This window comes from Danio rerio, chromosome 4 (assembly GCF_049306965.1).
Source record: "Danio rerio strain Tuebingen ecotype United States chromosome 4, GRCz12tu, whole genome shotgun sequence".
NCBI lineage: Eukaryota > Metazoa > Chordata > Actinopteri > Cypriniformes > Danionidae > Danio > Danio rerio.
The window spans coordinates 13,092,182-13,113,622 of NC_133179.1; positions in this window are offsets into that span (position 1 = coordinate 13,092,182).

Genomic DNA, 21,441 nt, shown 5'->3' on the forward strand with positions numbered 1-21,441 from the left:
CATTTCATCTAATCTTCAGCAGTTGGCAGTTGAATGAGCCTATAGATATTCAAGTCAGAGATCTGCTCTTTAAACCCTGCGAGGAACGACTAAAGGAAACAGCGCTGTAAACACACTATATGGCCTTTAAGGTGATGTTTGGGACACTAAAGGTTGCGCTCCTCGCTCTTTTGACAGTCCCTCACGAAACCCCCGTCCCTCCGGCCAAAAGCAGAAACCTGCAGTAAAGCTGACCTTTTCTCTGGGAGAGCTTTGAGGGCCTGAATCCTGCTTTTCTGGAGTCAGGATGAAAGTAAAGATGATGACAGGTTTTGCTGAATGACCGCTGGATGCTTAATTACTTAAACAACCGCTTGACCTTCTCAGTGAGTGCTGGATTGACTGCTCATGACACCATGGAGGAGTTTTGTGGATGGAAGTGAAATGTTTTTTAAACCCTTGAATGTCCTTGTTGGAGGAGAAGTTTTTAACATGCCGGTTTTTGGGTGAGAGACACTGTTTAATGGAGGCTAGCTGGATGTGCAAGTGTTTATGTGATATGTTACTGTCCAACACATGGTCACAATTAGATTTTACTTGATTTTAATGTTTGTTGAGTGCTGATTTTAGGTCCGGTACAAACACAGAATAAAATATTAAGTTTTTTTGTTTAACTTATTAATGCTTATTAGTCAGAGAGATATGATATTAAATATAAATCTGTGAAACATCAATTTTTTAAAAAGATTATATTTAAAAACAAAACAGAACATATATTTATTTACTTCTACTATTGTATGTATAATATATATTTAATAAAAAATTATTTATTTAATTTGTTATTATCTTATTATCATCATTATATATATATATATATATATATATATATATATATATATATATATATATATATATATATATATATTTTTTTTTTTTTTTTATTAATGTATTTATTTATTTATTCAGTTCACAATTAAAATTCATACATTAATTTTCTTTTTGGCTTTGCAGCATATGTTTGCAGCAGATGCCCTTCCAGCTGCAACCCAGTACTGGCAAACTATTCCTACATTTAATATAGGGAAAATAATACCAACTGTTGAATAAATTATTAATTAATAACTTTTATTGACTGAAAAAATCATTAATAATATAATATAATATAATATAATATAATATAATATAATATAATATAATATAATATAATATAATATATAATATAATAATTTACTAATATAATAATTTACTAATATAATATACAAGTGAATATATAAATTAATTTGAATAAAAAGTATATTTATTTATTTATTTATGGAATACAAGTAAAATTATAATTGAATTAAAATGTGTTATTAGAATTTATTTCTATAATTGTCAAAGTCACCAGCAATCTAGCCAATGCAGATCGCTGTAGAACTACAAATCTGCCAGCAAAAGAACTACAAGATTCAGTCATGCACCACTCACACACCTGGTCTAGGTCTAGATCCGTTCTGAATGCAAACACTCACAGCTGAAGCCGCTCATGAACTGATTAAACAGACTATGAAGAGAGCACTCACACACACATCAGTGCTGAGTCACTGTGTGTGACATTACAACGAGTTTTCCTTGCCTTGTCTAGCTGTGTTTTAGACCCTTGCTTTGTTTTGTTTGTTTATTTCTGTCTGCTGCCTGCCTTTTGACCACCTGTCTGTGTATTCGACTTTAAGGATTTGCCTACATACATTTGTTTGCTCCTAATTGTGACGGTTGCCTGCCTGACCATCTTTGTTAATAAAACCTGCATTCGGATCTGCACCCTGTTGTCAGCGTACCGTTCACATTACAATTATAAAGTTGGAAAATGTTACACAATTTTAATGAAATATTCCTTCAATCATTTGTTTAGTCATGTAATAACAAAGAAATAGTTTTTTTAACATAACTAAGAAATATAAAACATACAAAAGTTAATAAAAAAAATAACAATAATCTGTGTTGTTTCTTAGATTAGATTTACCAGATTGCCAAACAATTATCAATTAACTAGACAATTATTTTAAGCCTTCAGGTCAGGAACCTGAAGCTATCCTAAGCTATTGTCCATTAGTGTATTATTTGGCTCACACTTGTGTAGTTCTGTCATATATTATCTATATTATTCACTCTCTGCCATTAAACTCCATGAACCCAATAACCAGCAGACAATTTAACCTTAATATTATTCAAACTAGTTTTAAAGCAACAGAACAAATTCCTATTGTAAATACGCTAAAAGTCTCCTCAACATGTGTTCATTAAATGGTGAAAAGTCTTCAATAAACAAAGAGCTTTTCCCCTTTACTCAAGGCACTGCATTAGAAACCCTGGCGTTAATGAACACCTTTAAGAAGTTGCATGTTGAACGTCTCATTATTTCGCACTTAAACTCACTGACCTTTCATTTCTGAGGACACACACTTCCCGGATAATTCACACTCAACCTGTGTGTGTTCAATACAGGTTGCCAGTTTAAGCAACATTATTAACACCAGCTTGTTATCGGGTTTAGTTCTTATGTACTGTAAATCTGGGAGCTATAATTTATGCTAAAGGTCTTCATGAGGGATGTCTGGGGGTATTGATTTAATCTCAAAATACATAATTAATGTAACTAATTGCAATAATGCAATTAACAAACGTTAAATTGTGCTTATTATATCAATTTATTATAGTTTTGGCATTAAAGGTCACCTATTATGCCCCTTTTTACATGATGTAACAACTCTATGATGTTCCTAGAGTGTGTATGTGAAGTTTCAGCTCGAAATACCACACAATAAAGCTTTATAACTATTTGAATTTGCCCCTTTTTAGGCTTGTGCCATTTTGTGGACTGTCGCTTTAAATTCGAATGAGTTGAAAGACGGTGGAGCTATAAATGTGTCAGTGTAGTGGCAGATTCAAAACTAATGGCGGATGGCTGCTTCTCACTCAGGGCTGTTTATGCTAATGTAGAAGAGATTGTCACAAATGGGTGGGGCTTTTCACCTCCTTTGACATGTACATAGAGAAAATGTCAATCAAAGTGTTTCTACAGACTATTTTTATGAAGTGCAATGTCGATTTAATCTCAAAACACATAATTAATTGCAATCATTCAATAAACCATTCATAAATTGTGCTTATTATGGCAATTTATCACAGTTTTGGTATTAAAGGTGACATATTATGTCCCTTTTTACAAGATGTAACATAACACTATGAGAAATACACACAAATAATTTTTATACCTCTTTGAAACTGCCCCTTTTTAGGCTTGTGCTGTTTCAGTGACTGTTGCTTTAAATTCAAATGAGTTTGTGCTCTTTTCAAAAGAGGGTGGAGCTATAAAAGCCTATGAGTCAGCATAGTGGCAGATTCAAAACTCTAATGGCAGATGGCTGCTTCTCACTCAGGGCTATTTATGCTAATTAGGGAGAGATCGTCACAAATGGGCGGGGCTTTCTCGTGGGAAATGTCAATCAAAGTGTTTCTACTGACTGTTTTTATGAAGTTTGTTTATAAAAAAAATAATTAATTAATGTTTAACATCTTTAAAGGAAAAGTTAATGAAAAAATTTACTTACCTTTGGGTCATCCAAGATGTCCAGTAGATGACTTTTTTTCATCCGTAGAGTATTGAAACAGATTTTTTTTGCTGAGTCTCAGTCCTTGTTGATTTATAATATAGCAGGTTAATGGCTGCCAGCACGTCAAGAGTAAAAAAAAACACATACAGGCAAAACTAAATTAATACACCGAGGTCTTGTGAAGCGAAACAATCAGTATGTAAAATAAACAGTACATTATTTACAACATAATTACCTATAATCAACATCCACAAAATGTATTTTTAGCACATTGCTGTCATGCAAACGCAATATCTGCACACGTCGAATTCTTCACGCTCGCAAATGCTCTCATTAAAGGCGACACAATTTAGAAACAATGTGAATCAGATATTCAGTGCAGTGTATCCAGTTTCACTAATTATAACAGGAACTAAATGACTGACAGTGCTATTAATTATAGCAGTCGATTTTGTGATGCATTAACAGCAACCAAAAAAAACCCCTGCAAACCAGCTTATTTTGGATGTGTAATCTACATGGAAACTACAGACATTTATTAAAGTTATGTTTCAACTGCTATTCTTTATGGTCAAGAAGGCAGAATCAAATTATCGACTGCTTTATTAATTAGAAGATAACATTTCTGATGCATAAACACCAGCAAAATTGTTTCTTTTAGAAGTAATATGTGACTATGAACATACACAAATGTTTAAAGAAGATTAAAGAAGAAAACACCCTGTATATATATATATATATATATATATATATATATATATATATATATATATATATATATATAGAGAGAGAGAGAGAGAGAGAGAGAGAGAGAGAGAGAGAGAGAGAGAGAGAGAGGACCTCCAGTGAAATTTTAAGTGCTGTTTAACTGTTTAACGGAGAGATTTCTTTAATTTTTTAAAACACAATAGTTTTAATAGCTAACTTCTGTTACCTAATTTCTTAATTTTTGCTATGATAAAAGACATATTATTTGCTAGTTATTTTGCAAGCTATTAGTGTTTAGCTTAAAGGGCCATGAAAAGCAGCATTTACAGCGGATCTTTCAGTCCATAATATTGTAGTGATATTAGCGTACTGTACACTTAGTAACCAAATCATTTTGATGACGGTATGTCTTTAAAAACTGAAAAAGTACTGCTGACCACACAAACTAACTTTGCCATCTGAATAAATAAACAAAGACACTGATCAAGCTCTCGAGTAAAAATGTTCCTTAAAACATATTTTTGTCGCATGTTAGCAGACCACTGTAATCCACACATGAGTCCAGCTGCGCTCTCATAGCGGGGAATTGAAAACAAAACCTTCGTTGCAGCACATTTATAATCGCAACACTGTCTCCAAACAATTCTTCTTGTTTTAATTACAGTTGGCAACACAAAGTGCCGTCTCTCTGCCGTCTGAACATTATAACAGGTAAAAACAGTCTTTGAAGCTAACATGCATATTAATGAAGTTGCACTTCATACACAATAGAGCGCACTGATTGGCGGTCTGGTAAGACTTGGAAGTCTTTCTCATGAATTAATGCTGAAAGCTCAGAGATGTCACGTTGTACTGGCTGGTACAGACATCCAATCTACACGCCGGAATTTACAAGGATCTAATCCCTGTGCGGTAGCTTCAAAAATTTATTTTCAAACCGGAAGAAAGAATTTGCTCAGAATAACGCAAAAGTAACCAATTTAAAAATTTTTTTGTGAAATAAATGTGTCCTAACAGTGTTTTTAGAAACATATATGACTGTCAACATCTCAAAAAATCTGTTTTGGTGTTTCGGGATCCTTTAAAGTACAACGTAAAGGCTTAATATGTAAATATACAGTTGAAGTCATAATTATTAGCCCGCCTGCTTGTTCGGTAGACAATCAAAAAATGTTGCTAAAGGGGGCTAATAATATTGACCTTAATATGATTTTTATTAGTCAATATTAAACAACTTGTTGATCTAAAGTTGATATAAACATCCAGTAAACTTTATAAGTTTAAGCGGAAAAAATGCATTAAACAAAAACACATTAGGATAACTTGAGAAATGTATTTTGTACAGACAAGTGGGCTATTAAGTATGTTAAACCATTCTAATTTCACAGTATAATAGAAGCCATTTGCTCCTCATCAACTCTAAAACAGACACACACACAAAAAAGTCCCTCATCTGGGTTACCTCGCAGGTGGCCTGCAGTGCAGTTTTCTCAGTTTTCCTGCTGGTAAGTGTTTGAGGGTACATTCGAGGATGGGTGGGGGGCTTTATATACAATCACAAGTCCCTAATAGCTCAATCTGAGGCCAACCAGTACTTCTATTTTTAAAGGCAGTCGCGGCACTTTCATTAATGAGCACACGGCCACCTCTCGCCACGCCAGCCGTCTCCATTGTGAAGTCTGCCACTCCGCTTTCATTAAGCTCCCACACTCCGACGGAGACAATAGAGCAATTCCAAACCGCGCTCAAGGTAATCTTTATGGAAAGGCGGAAAACAATGGGGCGCCAAGGGGGAGTTCACATGGTAATAAGTGGACAAACCCAGAAGCGATTAACTCGGTTGTAATCCCATTGAGTTCAATCAAAGAGAGCATGCGGGGACTTTTTTCCACAAATCAAGAGAAGAGTGTCGAGCCAAAGGAAATGGACGACTTTGAGTGAGGCACCTGTAAAAGAAATCCGGGAAAAACGCCACTTTGGTTTCTTAGTTAGGAGGCTGGTGAACTTTCTGAAATTGGGATTTAATGCATCCTTTTTGGAGGCAAACAAAAAAAAAAGTGTGGTGTATGGTGGCACAAAACGTTAGTAGTTGCATTTGTACACTGTTATCTGCAATTTTGTATCGATTTATACAGTTTTAGTAAATCTCTGTGCAACTTTAATGACTTAAAAGTGTCTATTTAGCTCCTCAAAACTCCAATAAATACACCGATTACTTTTTTCATTGCTAGATTAGTGAGCTTTCTAAACATTTGATCTAAAGGGACAGTTCACCTAGAAATGAAAGTTCTGTCATCATTTACTCCTCCTTTACTTGTTTTAAACCTTCTGTTAAACACCAGATGCGGATGAAGCGTCAAGCGTGAGTGATTTACATGTTAAGTCAAGACTTTAACTGAACTGTCAATCTGAACTTTAGAGGACATTTGCTCTCGTAGGGGCGTGATTATGATATATCGCCTGTTTTTGGTGTGTCCAGGGGAAACCATCTTTCCGACACCAGCTCATCAAACTGGGCTTGGTTCAGTCAGAAGCACCGCTGAAAGCCTCTATAATCCAGGTATAGTTTCTGGAGGAGTTGATAAACTTACTTGGGTGCCCCTCTGAAATGATCTAGTGGACACGGCGCCGAACGAATCTATGCTGTTTTTCAGAATTCCTAAAGCACATAAAGCACAGCTATTCTCTCAACAAAATCCATATTAGCCATTTAGCAATGAAGATAGAGTCACCGTGCAGACAAAAGCCCTGCTAATCACGCGAATCCGTGTCTATTGTGAAGTAAATTTGACATGCGAATGAGGCCAATTTGACGCGCGAATGAAGCAAAAAAAATGTTCGCACATCTATTTAATCGCGAATAATAATATTATATAATATTATAACATAATATTTTTTTTTCTACTATAGAAGTCGATAGTTATTTTTTAGCTTTTTTTTTAAATAATAGATTTTTTGTTCAACAGAAGAAGTTTAGAACCAGTCGAGGGAGAGTAAATAGTGAGTAAATAGAAAATTTTAGGTGAACTATCCCTTTTTATGCATCGAGGCAAACAAAAAAAGTGTGGTGTATGGTGACATAAAATGTAAATACTTGCTTTGTACATGTGTTATATGCAATTTTTCATTGACATATACAGTTTTAGCTTTTGGTACATTGAATTGGTATATTGGTGAGCTTTCCAAATTTAAAGGGACAGCTTGCCAAAAAATGAAAATTCGGTCATCATTTGCTCATCTTTTACTTGTTTCAAACCATCTGTCAAGCAATGTTATTTTGTGAAAAATTTAGGAAATTTTTGTGAAACATTTTGTGAAACCTGTATCCATTGACTTCCCTAATGCTGTGTTCACACCAGACGCAAATGAAGCATCAAGCATGAGTGATTTACATGTTTAGTCAATGCACAAACACGAATAGACATCCTGTGGCGCAAGATTGAGGTGTTGTGAATGAGGCAGATGTATTGCAAGTTTTGTGCGAATCGCTCGAGTTGAAAAATCAGAACTTCAGCAGACATTCAGGCCATGTTAACCATGTTCGGCTCTCGTAGGGCTGTAATCATGACGTAGTGTCTATTGTTAGTGTCTCAAGGGGAAATCCTCTTGCAGACACTGACAACAGCTCATCAAACTGGGCTTGGTTCAGTCAGAAGCACAGTTGAAAGCCTTCATCAGTTTCTGGAGGGGTTAATGAACTCACAGAGTTGGGTGCACTTCTGAAAGGATCTAGTAGACTCAGACACAGCGCAGAACAAATATACACCGTTTTTCAGCATTCCTAAAGCACATAAAGTGCAGCTAATCTCTCAATAAATCCATGTTAGCTATTTAGTAACGAAGCTAGAGTCAACAGGAAGACAGAAGCCTTGCCCATGACTCAAATCTGCATCGCTTGGGAAGTGAATTTGACGCGCAAATGAATGAAATTTGATGAGCAAATGAAACAAGTAAACTCAAAATGTTCACTCTTCTATTTACTCCTGTAGTAAATAGGGTCTAGTCTAGTGTGAACACTGCATGATATTTGTTTTTTTCTAGAAGTCAGTGTTTACAGGCTTTCAGCTTTCTTCAAAATAATAGATTTTTTGTTCAACAGAAGAAAGAAAGGAAGGTTTGGAACCAGTTGAGGGAGAGTAAATAGTGAGTAAATTTACATTTTGGGGTGAACTATCCCTTTTATGCACCGTTTGTAGAGGCAAACAAAAATGAAGTCACATAAGTGAGATATATAGTGACACTAAACTCAAGTAGTTTCACATTTCTGTGTTATCTATAATTTCTGATTGGTATATGCAATTTCAGCCAAACATTGTTCATCTTTAATGACTCTAAACATCTCTATATAACTCCTTACAACTCTGTAGGCCAATGGTATCAACCTCAATTCCTGGAGAGCCACAGCTCTGCACAGTTTAGCTCCAGCCACCTCCAACTCACACCTGCTTAATAGTCCCTAGCAGTCTTGAACACCTTGATTAGTTGCGTCAGCTGTGTTTGATTAGGGTTGGAGCAAAACTGTTCAGAGCTGCGGCCCTCCAGGAATCCAGTTTGAGACCTATGCTCTAGGCCAGCGTCCAGAACAAACTAGTGAATCCTGGAAATAAAACACTTTGCTTTCTTGGTTTGTAGATTGGTGGAAGTCTGAACTTTCTGAAATTATTCACTGTAGGCATTATGCATGATCTTAGAATCGATGCAATACTGAGTTTCGATTGCTTTGGTAACAGTAGTGGATCTGTTGTAAATTGATACAGTTGTATTATAGAACACCATTTCTTCTCTCTCTCCATCTCCACAGGACATGGGGAATTTTACTCCTGTAATAGATTTGGTGTTTACTGAAATCATGTGATATTTGAATATGTGACCAGTCTCTCTGTCACATAAAACATTCCCATAAGAGGGAAGATCAATTCCTCATCATCACAATAGCAATTCATCGAGACCCCGAGCTATTGATCTGTGGGAGTGTCCGCAGACCATTGGAGACCATTGGAGACATGGACTTAATGAGAAATCATAGAGCACTGCAACATTTGTTTTGTTTTTGACACAAGGGAAAGTATGACCCTCGGATCGATGAGGGACAAAGATGATTGATTGAGGAATCCGATTTTTGTCATAACTTACACAGCACTTTTCCAGTTTACCGTAACTGATACACGCTGAATATTGCAATCTTTATGTACTTAATATCCGACGGCCTTAGCTTGTCCTCCTCTATTTATTTTCCCACACGAGATGAATTTGGGAAAATAAACGAGCCCCTGCACTTCAATATTTTTTACTTTAATATGTTGGCTGACGCTTGCCTAAGGTGGTAAACGCTACTGACAACAAATCTGTCACATCACTGGAAGAGAGTTAGAACTGGTCCTCTTGTGAGCAGAACTAATTTCTGAAGCCTTACAACTTTTGAGGCAAATACATTTTATTAGGATTTTAAAAAGAAGTGCTATTAAAGAGACATTTCGCTAAATAAAATGTAACTTCTGGCATTATTTAATCACCCTTGTGTCTTTGAAAACCTCTTTTTTTGTTATGTTACTACATGAAAGTCAAAAGCACCAGAAACTTTCATAACTCCAACAAATGTTGTGCAAATGTCCCCTCCAGATATCATTTTTGGCCTCTATTGTACATCAAATGTGACAATACAAACTGTACTGTACATTAACATGACAATAGTGCACCAGAAATGGGGAAAACTATGCATTTTGAAAAGTTTTTTGAGATGTCACATAGACACAAAAAGTATGTATTATGGGGATGTCACCTTGCAAAGAAAGATTACACATTTGCACATATGTGGTCTTGTATTAATCTATCATTGTTTGGTGGTCAACCACATAAAAAAAAAAACAAAAAAAAAAAACTTTAAAATCTGTTTCAGGCCCGTAGCCAGCCTGGTGAAAGGGGTGGTTCTTTTTCTCAAAAAGTAGACCTTTATGCAGTTTTTTGCCTCATTTTCTATTTAATTATGAGATTTTAATACTATTTTTTAGTGACATTTTACAGTAAGCACTATTTTAGCTGGATTAGCTTGTGGGATTGTCATCATAACCACACTTGTTTATGTGCCAAAAATATCAACTAAAGAAATAAAGAAATCTGAAAAAAATTATTTTTAAGATACAAACTTATTACATTATATATCATTAGAAAAAAATGAATTTGTTAAAGTTTTAAATTAAAATCTGTAGCCTATTGTCATTTACTAGGCAGATAACAAACTGACCTGCACATTCAACTTTCTTTAGTCAGAATTTGTTTTTTTGAATAATTAAAACATAACAATAATATAAATAATAATAATAATAATAATAATCATGTTTTTCTAGCCTCTTTTGTAAAAAAAAAAAAAGTATATTTGAAAATTGATGGATAACAACAATAGCCAAAATAGTAAGAATAAGCTTCAAGATTTAGTGTAAAAGTTAATTGTAAAAGGTTTGCTTTATTTAAAAACTGTACAGTAGAGAAAGATGACTTCTCTTACAACAGATTGAACAGTATGTTTCCTTGCACAGCTGGATGTTTGACTCATGAAAAATATTTGTAAGCAAAACTGATTGGCTAAAGTTACACAGAAGCAACTGCCAACAGAGGATTCCGCTTGGTTTTAATTGCTTTTTATTTTTACTATTTATGATGGCATAGCAGTCAAAATAGGACAAATGAGCTCATGTATGGGACAAACTCTAGGTCTTTGTCAGTAACAGGTGGGTCTTTGGAACCACCCGAACCACCCCTGGCCATGGGCCTGTGGTTAAAAACGCTTTCAGGTCATCGAAATGTCACTGACATGTAAATAAATGCATACAAAAGCCCCTATCAAACATCCCATCGAAAGTCATGATGTTTGGTCACATGATGTGCAAGAACTAATAAAGTCTGATGGAAATTGAGCTTTAAGAATCATGTCACTATGTTTGATGTGATTAATAGTGTTAATTTTGTCTATAAAATGACTTGACAAGTGGAAACTTCATAGGTTTAGATATGTAACTGAATGTGCATGCTTTAATCTAATGAATGAACAGCAAAATGCAGCCGATTATAGCTATAAATATTATTGGTTAGTTTTTATCTTTTTGACTAGTTTTTAGTTTGTCTTTTTTCGTCAACAATAATTCGCTTTTCATTAGGTGAGTGGAAACATTAGATTAGTTTTCATTCACACTTACTAGCACAAAGCACATGTTAAGTTTCTGTTTGTGGCAAGCAATAGGCAATGAACATTGTACCACCCTCATTGATTCATTCATTCATTCATTTTTCTTCAGCTTAGAGACTTATTTATCAGGGGTTTCCACAGTAGAATGAACCACACTGTAAAAAATAAATCCATAAAATTTACGGTAAAAAAACGGCAGCTGTGGTTGCCAGTACTTTACCGTTAAAAACACGGAACCAACCGTAAAAGTAATTTTTCATTTTTACGGTAAATTACCGTATTTTAATTATTTATCGAGGTAATATGTCTGTATTTTGAATGATCAACATCTACACATCTTTTGTTACACAGTTAGACACGTTAGCACACCCACATGCAGGTGGTGATGAGGAAGTTACATAATGAGCCAATGCTCATCACAATCAACTTTACCCACAAGCAGAAAAGAGTATCAGCACATAGAAGGTGCTCACTGATCAGTGTCATTCACAGAGCTACTAAACACCAGTATGGTAACACGCATAAAATTAAAGTCATGAAATAAACATTGTCTATCAACATTAGATGTAACATAAATCTCTTATGTACATAACTGATGGGGAAACAACTAAAAAGATCCATATTAATGTCAACCAAATGCATAAAAAGTCATGTGCCATGCAGGGAATTCTGGGAAAGTCAATTTACGTTTTTTCACCGTATATATTAAGGAAACATACCGTTAACCAGGTTACGGATTTGTACTGTAGCATGTTTACAGTTTTTAACCGTTGAAATCACGGCCATTTTTACAGTGTAGTATATTTATTACGGCTTATGTTTTAGGCAGTGAATGCCAGTGAATGTCCAGTAACATTCCAGTACTGGGAAACACCCATCCACTCTTGCATTCACACACCCACTCATACACTACTGCCAATTTGGCTTATTCAATTCACCTGTACTGCATGTGTTTGGGCTGTGGGGGAAACCAGAGCACCCAGAGGAAACCAATGCAAACATAGGGAGAACATGCAAACTCTACACAGAAATGCCAACTTAACAAGTCAGAACTCAAACCAGTGACCTTCCAGCTGTTAAGTGACAGTGCTAACCACCGAGCCACTGTGCCAAAATTTACCATCCTTATTTTCATAAATAAAAAATGAACACTGCGGACTATGTTCCATTTTCTCTACACTTTCGTCAAAAGATATTTCATCAAAACATCTCCTTTTGTGTTTGTCTGGTAAAAAATAAAACAAGTGAAAAAGTGAAAAAATAATTGCAGTTTTGGGTCAAAAAAAAACAACCTTAAGATCAGTGTTATTGCAAAAGAGCAACTTTCATTTGTTCACAGACAATAGTGCTAATTAAGGTTACGCCCTGTACCACAAGGTTATAAAAGCACTAGAGGAGGCAGAGATCGAGGGAAGACAGTATTGATAGGATTGGAAACACGATCACCCACAAATCTGTCCCAGCATTCAGAAAGCTAGAGAGAGGCAGACATTAAAAGAGAGACAGAGACAGGTACAGATCAAGAGTCTCCTTGCCGCTTTCTATCCCTCTGCTCTGTTCTAATCAGCATACAAGCGACAGGCGTCCTGTGTTACAGCAGCTTGGCTGCCATTCCAGAGGCTATTGATGAGACTTCAGGACAGTGGGAGGGGGGTGACCCAGCCCAACACTTTCTCATCTAGTGCTGGAGTCAGGCCGTCTGTCCGCCGCCCATCCAAAATGAGACACCCTGAATTTAATCTGAAACGGAGAGGGGGTGGCAGGCAGGACTTGGTGTATCATATCAACTCCTCTGATAGTGCCTTCCCTGCTTTCAGTGAGGGACTGGAAAGTGGCACCACTTTTTAAGCCAGACTGATCAATGGCGCTTATGTATTGGGTCGAGCGGCATAGAGCAGATGTATGGTTCCACTTGTCTGCTCGCAATTAAAGGAGGAAATAGATTGCCAAAGCATTGCACGGTAAGACGAACCCGTACGGGTCCCTGGTCCCACTGGAGCCATTTGTTTTCAAAGTTTGAGTGCGAAAAAGCAGCCTCCCTCTGAGGTGAACGTGAAGACATGCACTCAAGCTATTAACGTTATTAATTCAGCGTTGGGTACAAAATTGTGATTTAAAGCATTGTTTTTAGAGGGGCTCAAAACAGTCTAACCCTAATATATTCTATCTAAGGGGTTTTTCACAAGTGTGGTATATAGAGGCTCATAGTTTAAGCAGTTTTATTTCTCCATGGTAGTGTGTAATTTCTGATTGATATACACAATTGGAGAAAAGCTTCTTGCATCTTGAATGACTCTAAACATAATGTAATGTGTATTTATTTATTTATTATTTTATTTAGTATTATTTTATAGATATTTTTATCTTTATGTAATTCCTCAACCCTGTGGGTCAGGATCCAGAATAAATTATTAATGGTCACAATGACTTATTTAGGCATGTGTGGTTGATTAGGGTTAGCACTAAACTCTACATGACTCTCAGGTCATTTAGGACCAGACCTTAAGGGGGGGGGGTGATCATGTCATAAACCCTTGAGGTAACGTGCATACACCCCATGCAGTGATGGGGCATGACTAGAGGCGCTGTAATGTTAGAGCAGAGAAAGTTAAAATGCTGTCCAAATGCTGCTATTTTCGCAGATTTTCTGTTTCTGTATTCCAAAGGACACGACACAAAGAGATAAGTGCTTACAGTTTAATTTTAATTATGTTCCAGAGAAATATAAAAAAGCTAGCATTTGAGAAAGGTCATTTACAGTTACACTGACTGACACAGGAGGCAAAGCGTTCGCTAGTAGAGGCGTGATGCTGCCATTATGTTAGCTGACCAATCAGAGCCTCTTGAGGGCAGGTTTTCGGAGGAACCAGGAAATATGACAGTCGTTTTCATGTTAGCTGAGTAGCTGTACATAACTGAAGTAAAAAAGTGATTTTTTTTACAAATGAAGCATGAGCACACATTGCTTTGCACACCATAAACACAACCAAGCCTTAAAATATACTCTGGCCCACCCCTTTAAAAGGATAGATCACCTAAAAATAAATATTCTGCCCATCATTTACTCACCCTTCCCTTGTTCAAAACCTATTTGTGTTTCTTTCTTGTTGAAAATGGCTGATGGCAAACATTGATTTCTGTAGGATAAGTTCTGTTTGGATAAGTAAGTTGGTGGGTAAGTATCCTATTTTGTGTTTATCAGAAGACAAGAACTCATAAAAGTTTAAAATCACATAAGGAAAAGTAAATCATGAAGTACTTTTCATTTTTGGGGGGAATTATCCCTTTTTTTTCTCCCCCTTTTTTGTTCACATTTACTTCAGTTTTCCTTTAGAACTACATGTACAGTATGTTCAAAAGCATTTTACTGAGGTGGACCACACTTTGGATTGGAACATTTGTTTATGGATTGGACTGACAAGCTAACAAGCTAGGCAAAATGTATTTTTAGACCAATCCCTGAAGGATACCATTTTGATTTAGTGGTATTATTATGCTTGCCTTTATTCAAAGGTGTCACTTGGCTTGAAAAGTTTGTAAACCACACTACATGGTTAACTTCTTACAAAAAGACAAACTCGCTCTTGTTACTAGACCGGAATGTAACACTTTATTTTGATGATCCATTTGAGTATTAGTAGACTGTCTGCTTAATATCTGTTGATAATGCGCCTTTAACAGACATTTAACTGACTATAAAACTTTGCAAATACATGTCAAGCCTATAGCCCTAAAGCCAACCAAACATTATACTTATAATCTAAAGAAAATTAGTTTGCATGTAGATGCAATGTAACTTTAATTCAACAACAGACCATTAAAATAAAGTGTGACCGACCTGTATAGCCAGACTACTGTTCTAATATCGAGCCACAATTACCAGTGTTTGTTTTGACAGAGACGGCATGCGGGTTGATGGCCATCCTATTTACACACCCTTAGGCCACGTCTTGGGTAATTAGAGGTCACACAAGAGAGGGGTTAACAGACCTCACTTGGCGTGGAGGAGCGCACTACTGCACCTCTCTTTTGATGTCTCTGCACTTGGCCCTCCCCTCTATCCACCTGAATGTCAACCAATTGGGACGGCACAAGGGCTTGACATTATGTCTGCGGGTTATCATTATGTGTATTTTTTTGCGCTCCAACTGATCGATCGGCTCCCATCCGCAGTGGTGCTTCTGGGGGGAACTGTCATCGCTAGTTAGGGATTGACCAGTGGGGATCATTAAGAGAGAGTCCAGGCTTGGGGGAGGCTTTGTTGGGAGGTGGAGGGGATGAGGGAGGGGAGCTTTCTGAAGAAGCCAAGCCTTTCTCTTTTAGCCTCCTGGACTTGCTTGACCTTTCACTTAGGGAGCAGCTGGAGCCGAGAGATATTTAATTGAATGGAGTCTTCAGATGTATTTTGGAGAGAGCAATGCAAGTGAGAGAGAGCGTTGGAGATAGTGCCAGCTCAAGATGAGCAAGTCCAGCCAGGGGAGGGCAAGAAAGAGAGAGAGAGAGAGAGAAAAAGACAGAACTGCAGAAGGAGTTTGCTTGACCTTCAAAGCCTAATTGATAGGCTTTTCATAGACCTTGTTTGAGATGTGCGTGGTCCCTGTTGTTCGGCAGCCCCTTACAACTCTTGGAGAAGTACAAAGTCAACTGCAGGTAGGGAGCCCCTAGTGGCTCGGCACAATCAATAGCGAGCAGGCAGCGCTAACGAGGGCTACAGTCACTCTCGGGCTCTCACAGACGGCATTAACGGGCAGAGGCAAGCCTAATTCCACAGCCGGTGCTCATTAACACAGCCAAATGCGGCGAGATTAAGGAGCCGTTTGTGGACGAGCAGATGCAGGGATTCGGCTGTGAAAGACCTGGAAGTGGTGTCGAACCGGACCTCAAAGACGTAGCAAACAACTCAACTTTGTCGTAATCTACTCGGGAGCCTCTAACTTTCCCTAACATATTCAGCACACCAGTTCCCTGGCATCTGCATTACGCTGAGGCTAGCGGATGTGAATGACAATTCAATTTTTGCGAAATCCCTCCAAGCAGCTTGGTAAAAGACTGGGGCTTAAGGTCTGCCTGAAGCCCCTGGAAGTGACAGGGGAGGCATAAGAGGTGGAAGCCTGGTCCTCATTGTCTTTGAGAGCAATTTAATTAGGCTTAGTTTCCCCTCTGTGGGCCAGGGAAGCGAAAGAGAGCAAGAGAGCAAGGGCGAGCGCAAGCGAAACAGAGACCGAGGAGGTTCCTATAGGCTCTTGTGAAGGCTGCAGCCTTGGACACACAGAAAGGATTTCATAGGGATCATGTACGGAGATCAACAGATAAGCAGCTAATTTTGTGTACTTAGGGGAGCAAACGATTGAGCGCAGCCCCCTCCGGAATTCCACCAGCAGAGAGGATGAAAGGCAAAAGCCGAGCCGAGATCTTAGGCTGTTTCGGCCATTAATGCTGATCTCGAAAATTAAAGATTTATACCACTTGATAGAGCTCACTAACGGCACATACCGGATGGAAAAGGAGGAAGAGAGGAGCTCTCATTAAAAGCTATCTTGAAAAGTATTTCAATGAAAGGCATACAGTAATAAAGATCTAGTTCGGGCTAATTGGATAGGTTAGGGTTGATATTCTTCATCTCCTGCATAGGCTTCCACCTGTTTGACAATTAAACTTCAGAGATACAAGTCAAAATAAATCACCACATTTCATCATATTTGATTTGAAAGCTGCAGTGGATGAGTTATTTTAGTCTGTTCATTAAGCAGCTATGAAATGGCTGAAGAGAAGTTGGAATATAGTGCACAAGTCACCTTTATAGAGTGTTTTTGTAGGGGTTTGAAGCTGAAATCATGTGAAAATTCAAACCTACTGTACCTCTTTAATGACTTTTCCCCCAACAAATGTCAACCAGCTGTGTTAACGGCAAGAATTAGTCACCCACAGTTGATTAAAAATGCTGACTTTTCTTAATCCAGCCATCAATAAATTAGATAATTCAGATAAATTCTAAGTTTACAGTCCAGTTACATTTGGAAATGCTTCCAAATAGTAAATCTCAAACCAACTACAACTCTAACAGTTGTAAACCAACTACAAACTAAGACTCTTTAAAACCAAAGATCTAAAAAGAGCTTGTATTTTTGCTACACTTGATCTTTAACCTGTTTTTTTATTCAACCAAACTGAAATTTTCACATTAGCAATTTTAAAAAGATTCACAGTCTAGGCTCATTTTTAGATGTGGGAATAATAGACTGAGATGACTCCATCAGTAAAAGTAGAGCCAGCTTTCTCAAAAACTCCAGTTAGAAACATCTCATTTTGAGATCTACTTTGACCATTTTATGTTTCATGTAAAACTTTTATCACACGCATGTGGGTAAGCTCCTAAAAGTGACGTTCTAATGCCTTAAAAGCAAATAAAAAAGAAAATACGACTAAATAACCCATGAAGATGAGCGTCTGGCAACCAAACCCCTCATTTATATATTCATTCTGTTCTTGTGCTTCTTATCAAAATGGGACACGGTTTACGCTGGGACCCCATCCCTCTAGACTTAACAGATCTATGACAAACATGAATCAGCATGTTCTTATTAATTCCATCCTTGATGTTTAGCATATGCTGCCAATCAAATTCCCCTCTAAACCCATTTCAAAGTTTCCCTTTTGTGGCGTGTTTTCTTTCTCGGTACAAATCTGAAGTTGGAGTATGATAAGTTTCCTCTAATGTAATTTTTTTGGTAAACTTTTAATGAGACAGTGTCTATATATATATATATATATATATATATATATATATATATATATATATATATATATATATATATATATATATATATGAATAATAATAAATGTATAATGTACAACTAAAATACCATTCAGTGTAAAATTATATACCAGATGTCTTGGCAGGCATATTTAAAACTCAAATTATCTGATGATATATTAAAAGATTTAATTACAGATGACAGTGCAAATGAAAGCAATAATTAATTGTCATTTTAAATATTTATTCTTTTCCAATGTGCTTCAAATCACTAGATTTCATTAATAAAATGGGATTTTCTTTGAAATATTTAAGTAAGTGCAGTTCACAATAAGTATGCTTGTTTCAATTTTACATAATTAGCTGAATTATGATGGAACATATAAACATTTGATAACACTTTTGTTTAAATACCATATCCTATTATTAACTTCTTGCTTATTACCTGCCTATTATTAAGATATTGGCTGTTTATTAATGCTTATAATGTTTGATCTTGTCCTAAGTACATAATTCTGCTAAATACCTAAACCCAACTACTACTTTTCTAGCTTACTAATAGTTTATTGGGCTAAATGTTTAAGTTAATTGTTTATTGATGGATTACCTTAGCTTAAAATAAAGTGTGACCTAACACTTTTTTTTTTACAAAAGCTTTTTGAACCAAAGTATATCTTTGCATTTGTTTTGTGTGTTAATTTAATATCACTTTTGTAAATTTGAATTCATGTGGACAACCGAATAAATCATCTTGTCTTTCATGTGATAATGAAGTGTTGTGATCACCAGCAATCTAACGAAGCACGCAAAAATCCGCCATCATATGGACTACATATCCTGTCATACACCGCTCACACACACCTGTTCCGGGTTTCAATTGATTACACATTCACACAGCTGGGAGCTGATTACAAGGACTATTTATACAGCACACACAAACTACGCATCAGTGCTGAGTCTTGTTACACTGTTAGCATTACGACGTGCCTTGCCATGTTTGACTCTCGCTTTGTTTGTTTGTTCGTTCATTTACGTTGCTTGCTGCTGGGACTGACTATTCACCTGTTTATGACTACACCTTTTGGTTGATCTGCATTTACCCGTTTGCCCTCTTGTTGACTGTTGTCTACCTGACAAACCTTGAATAAACTACACTTGGATCCGCAAGTCGGTTCTCAGTGTCGACTTCATTACATAAAGATTAGACGAATGACAGCTGAAATTTCAGCTTTGTTATCTTACATTTAAGTAATAGTAATAGTTCACGTTATCGCTGTCTTTTATCTTGATTTTTAAGCCTTCATGATGTTTAAAAACAATTAATTGATAACAAAACTTTATTTAAAAATGAAATGTACAAACTTTCACTGTTCTGACTTGACTAGTAGGACTTAATGGAAAGTGTGCTGAGGAAACCATGACTCTCTTCTCTGCAAGAAGCCAATGCTCAATGTTTAATCAAAGCCAGGATCTGGCATGTTGTTGGTGTTTTTTTTTTTTTGTTTGTTTGTTTTTTTCACAGAGCCCCACCTTCATTCTGAACACGGTTGTGCTTCAGAAAGATCAAAACGTCCAGATAATATGATCTGTTGCCAAGATTGATAATGAGCATCTAAATGAGTTTGGCCCATTAAACGTACCTCTGGATAATGAATAAATAATTCACCTAACAACCCTGATGTGGTCCCTAATTGGGTTCTGAAAAAGAAGTACAGTTTTTTTTTTCTCAGATAATCTCCAAGCAGCCCTCAATTAGCGCGATCTATAACATGCATTTTACAGTAGATCAATCCCAGATGTTGTCACAACATTGTGAAGCATAGCTCAAAAATAGTTGCTTATGAAATGAACTTACAGTACGCTTTTCTTCAATAATTACAGGCTTTATTGGGCACAGACGTGCACATCTCGGTTAATTAAGTCATGCGATGAAACCTCTAAACTTCCAGAGCCTTTAAGCGATGAGAGCGAGCAAAAAGAGAGCGAGGGTTCAGAGCAAAAGAACCAAAGGGAACCAAGAGGAAGGCTTTGCTAAACAAAGCAAACGGAGCGAGGCTTTATTGCGAGCTAATCGTGGGAGTCGTTTTAGAGTTGTGTAATTCATTTCAATTGCTTCGTGACATTTGGCGAACCACTGCCTTAATCACCCTACCTTGACTCTTTGTCCAATAATTATTCAATTATAAAAGCTAATTGACAACTGACATTGTCTTTTATTGGTTGATTTATTGGGTAATTGCACTGCGGCTCTGAAATGCCCTTCACCGGGGGACCATGAATAGTTTTGGAAGCCAAACTCTTGTCAAGCTAGAGAACAAAAAAGCGAAAAACCAAGAGGATCCTTCAACTGTCAAACAGAAGCTCTCCTGATGTGTTTATGTCCTTGTTTGTAATTATGGCGCATCAAAAAAGTATCTTTTGTCTGTGACGTTAATTACAACATCTGCAGTGAATTAAAAAAAGCCGAAAACGCGTCCAAATGTAGAGCCCTTGTGTTTAAACCCTAGCCGGTGCATGTCAAAGGTCTGTTTGGTGTTGTCCCCGAGTGGACCACTTAAACGTTCCCTTGTCCTTTGCCTACAAATGAAGCTTTTCGCTCCCCGCAGCGGGTGAGAGACACTCGCGTGTGCTCTTCCCACACACATATCTCATCTTTCATTTCCTTTGATGACTAGTGGGAGAAGTTTCCCTCTGCAAAAGTACTCTTGAAAATAATAAATCATGAGAGTTTCTTCCTGCACTAATTGACATTTGACAACATCATTTGCATAATGATTCAAAACACCCTCGAGGGAGATGCTTAAAAGGAGGGAAACATTATGGATTTGCTAATTAGCTATCGTCAATTCTTTTTTTTTTTCCCCCGCAGTTGTCGTCGTTAGTCGGAACGCAGTAACTTGATCAGACAAGCGTAGCCTTTATGACAGTCATCATCACTATTCAATCAGGATTATTGGTGATGTTGTCAAGTGGATGCTGCATTTTCCTTGCAGTGGCATTAATCTAGATTCCAAGTTTTAAAGTTGGGAATCTTGTTTTAAACGCATTTGCTTTACTGAAAATCCGAATACTAAGAGGTCCAAAACTTTTATTAAGAGTTCACTTTCATTTTTTTAGTGTGAATTAGTATTTTAAACTCAAGTAATGTTTTTATTTTGATAGTGTGCTTTAGACATCGTGTTGTCTGTCAGTTTCTTTGTAACACATCAATCTTAAACCTACAGTCA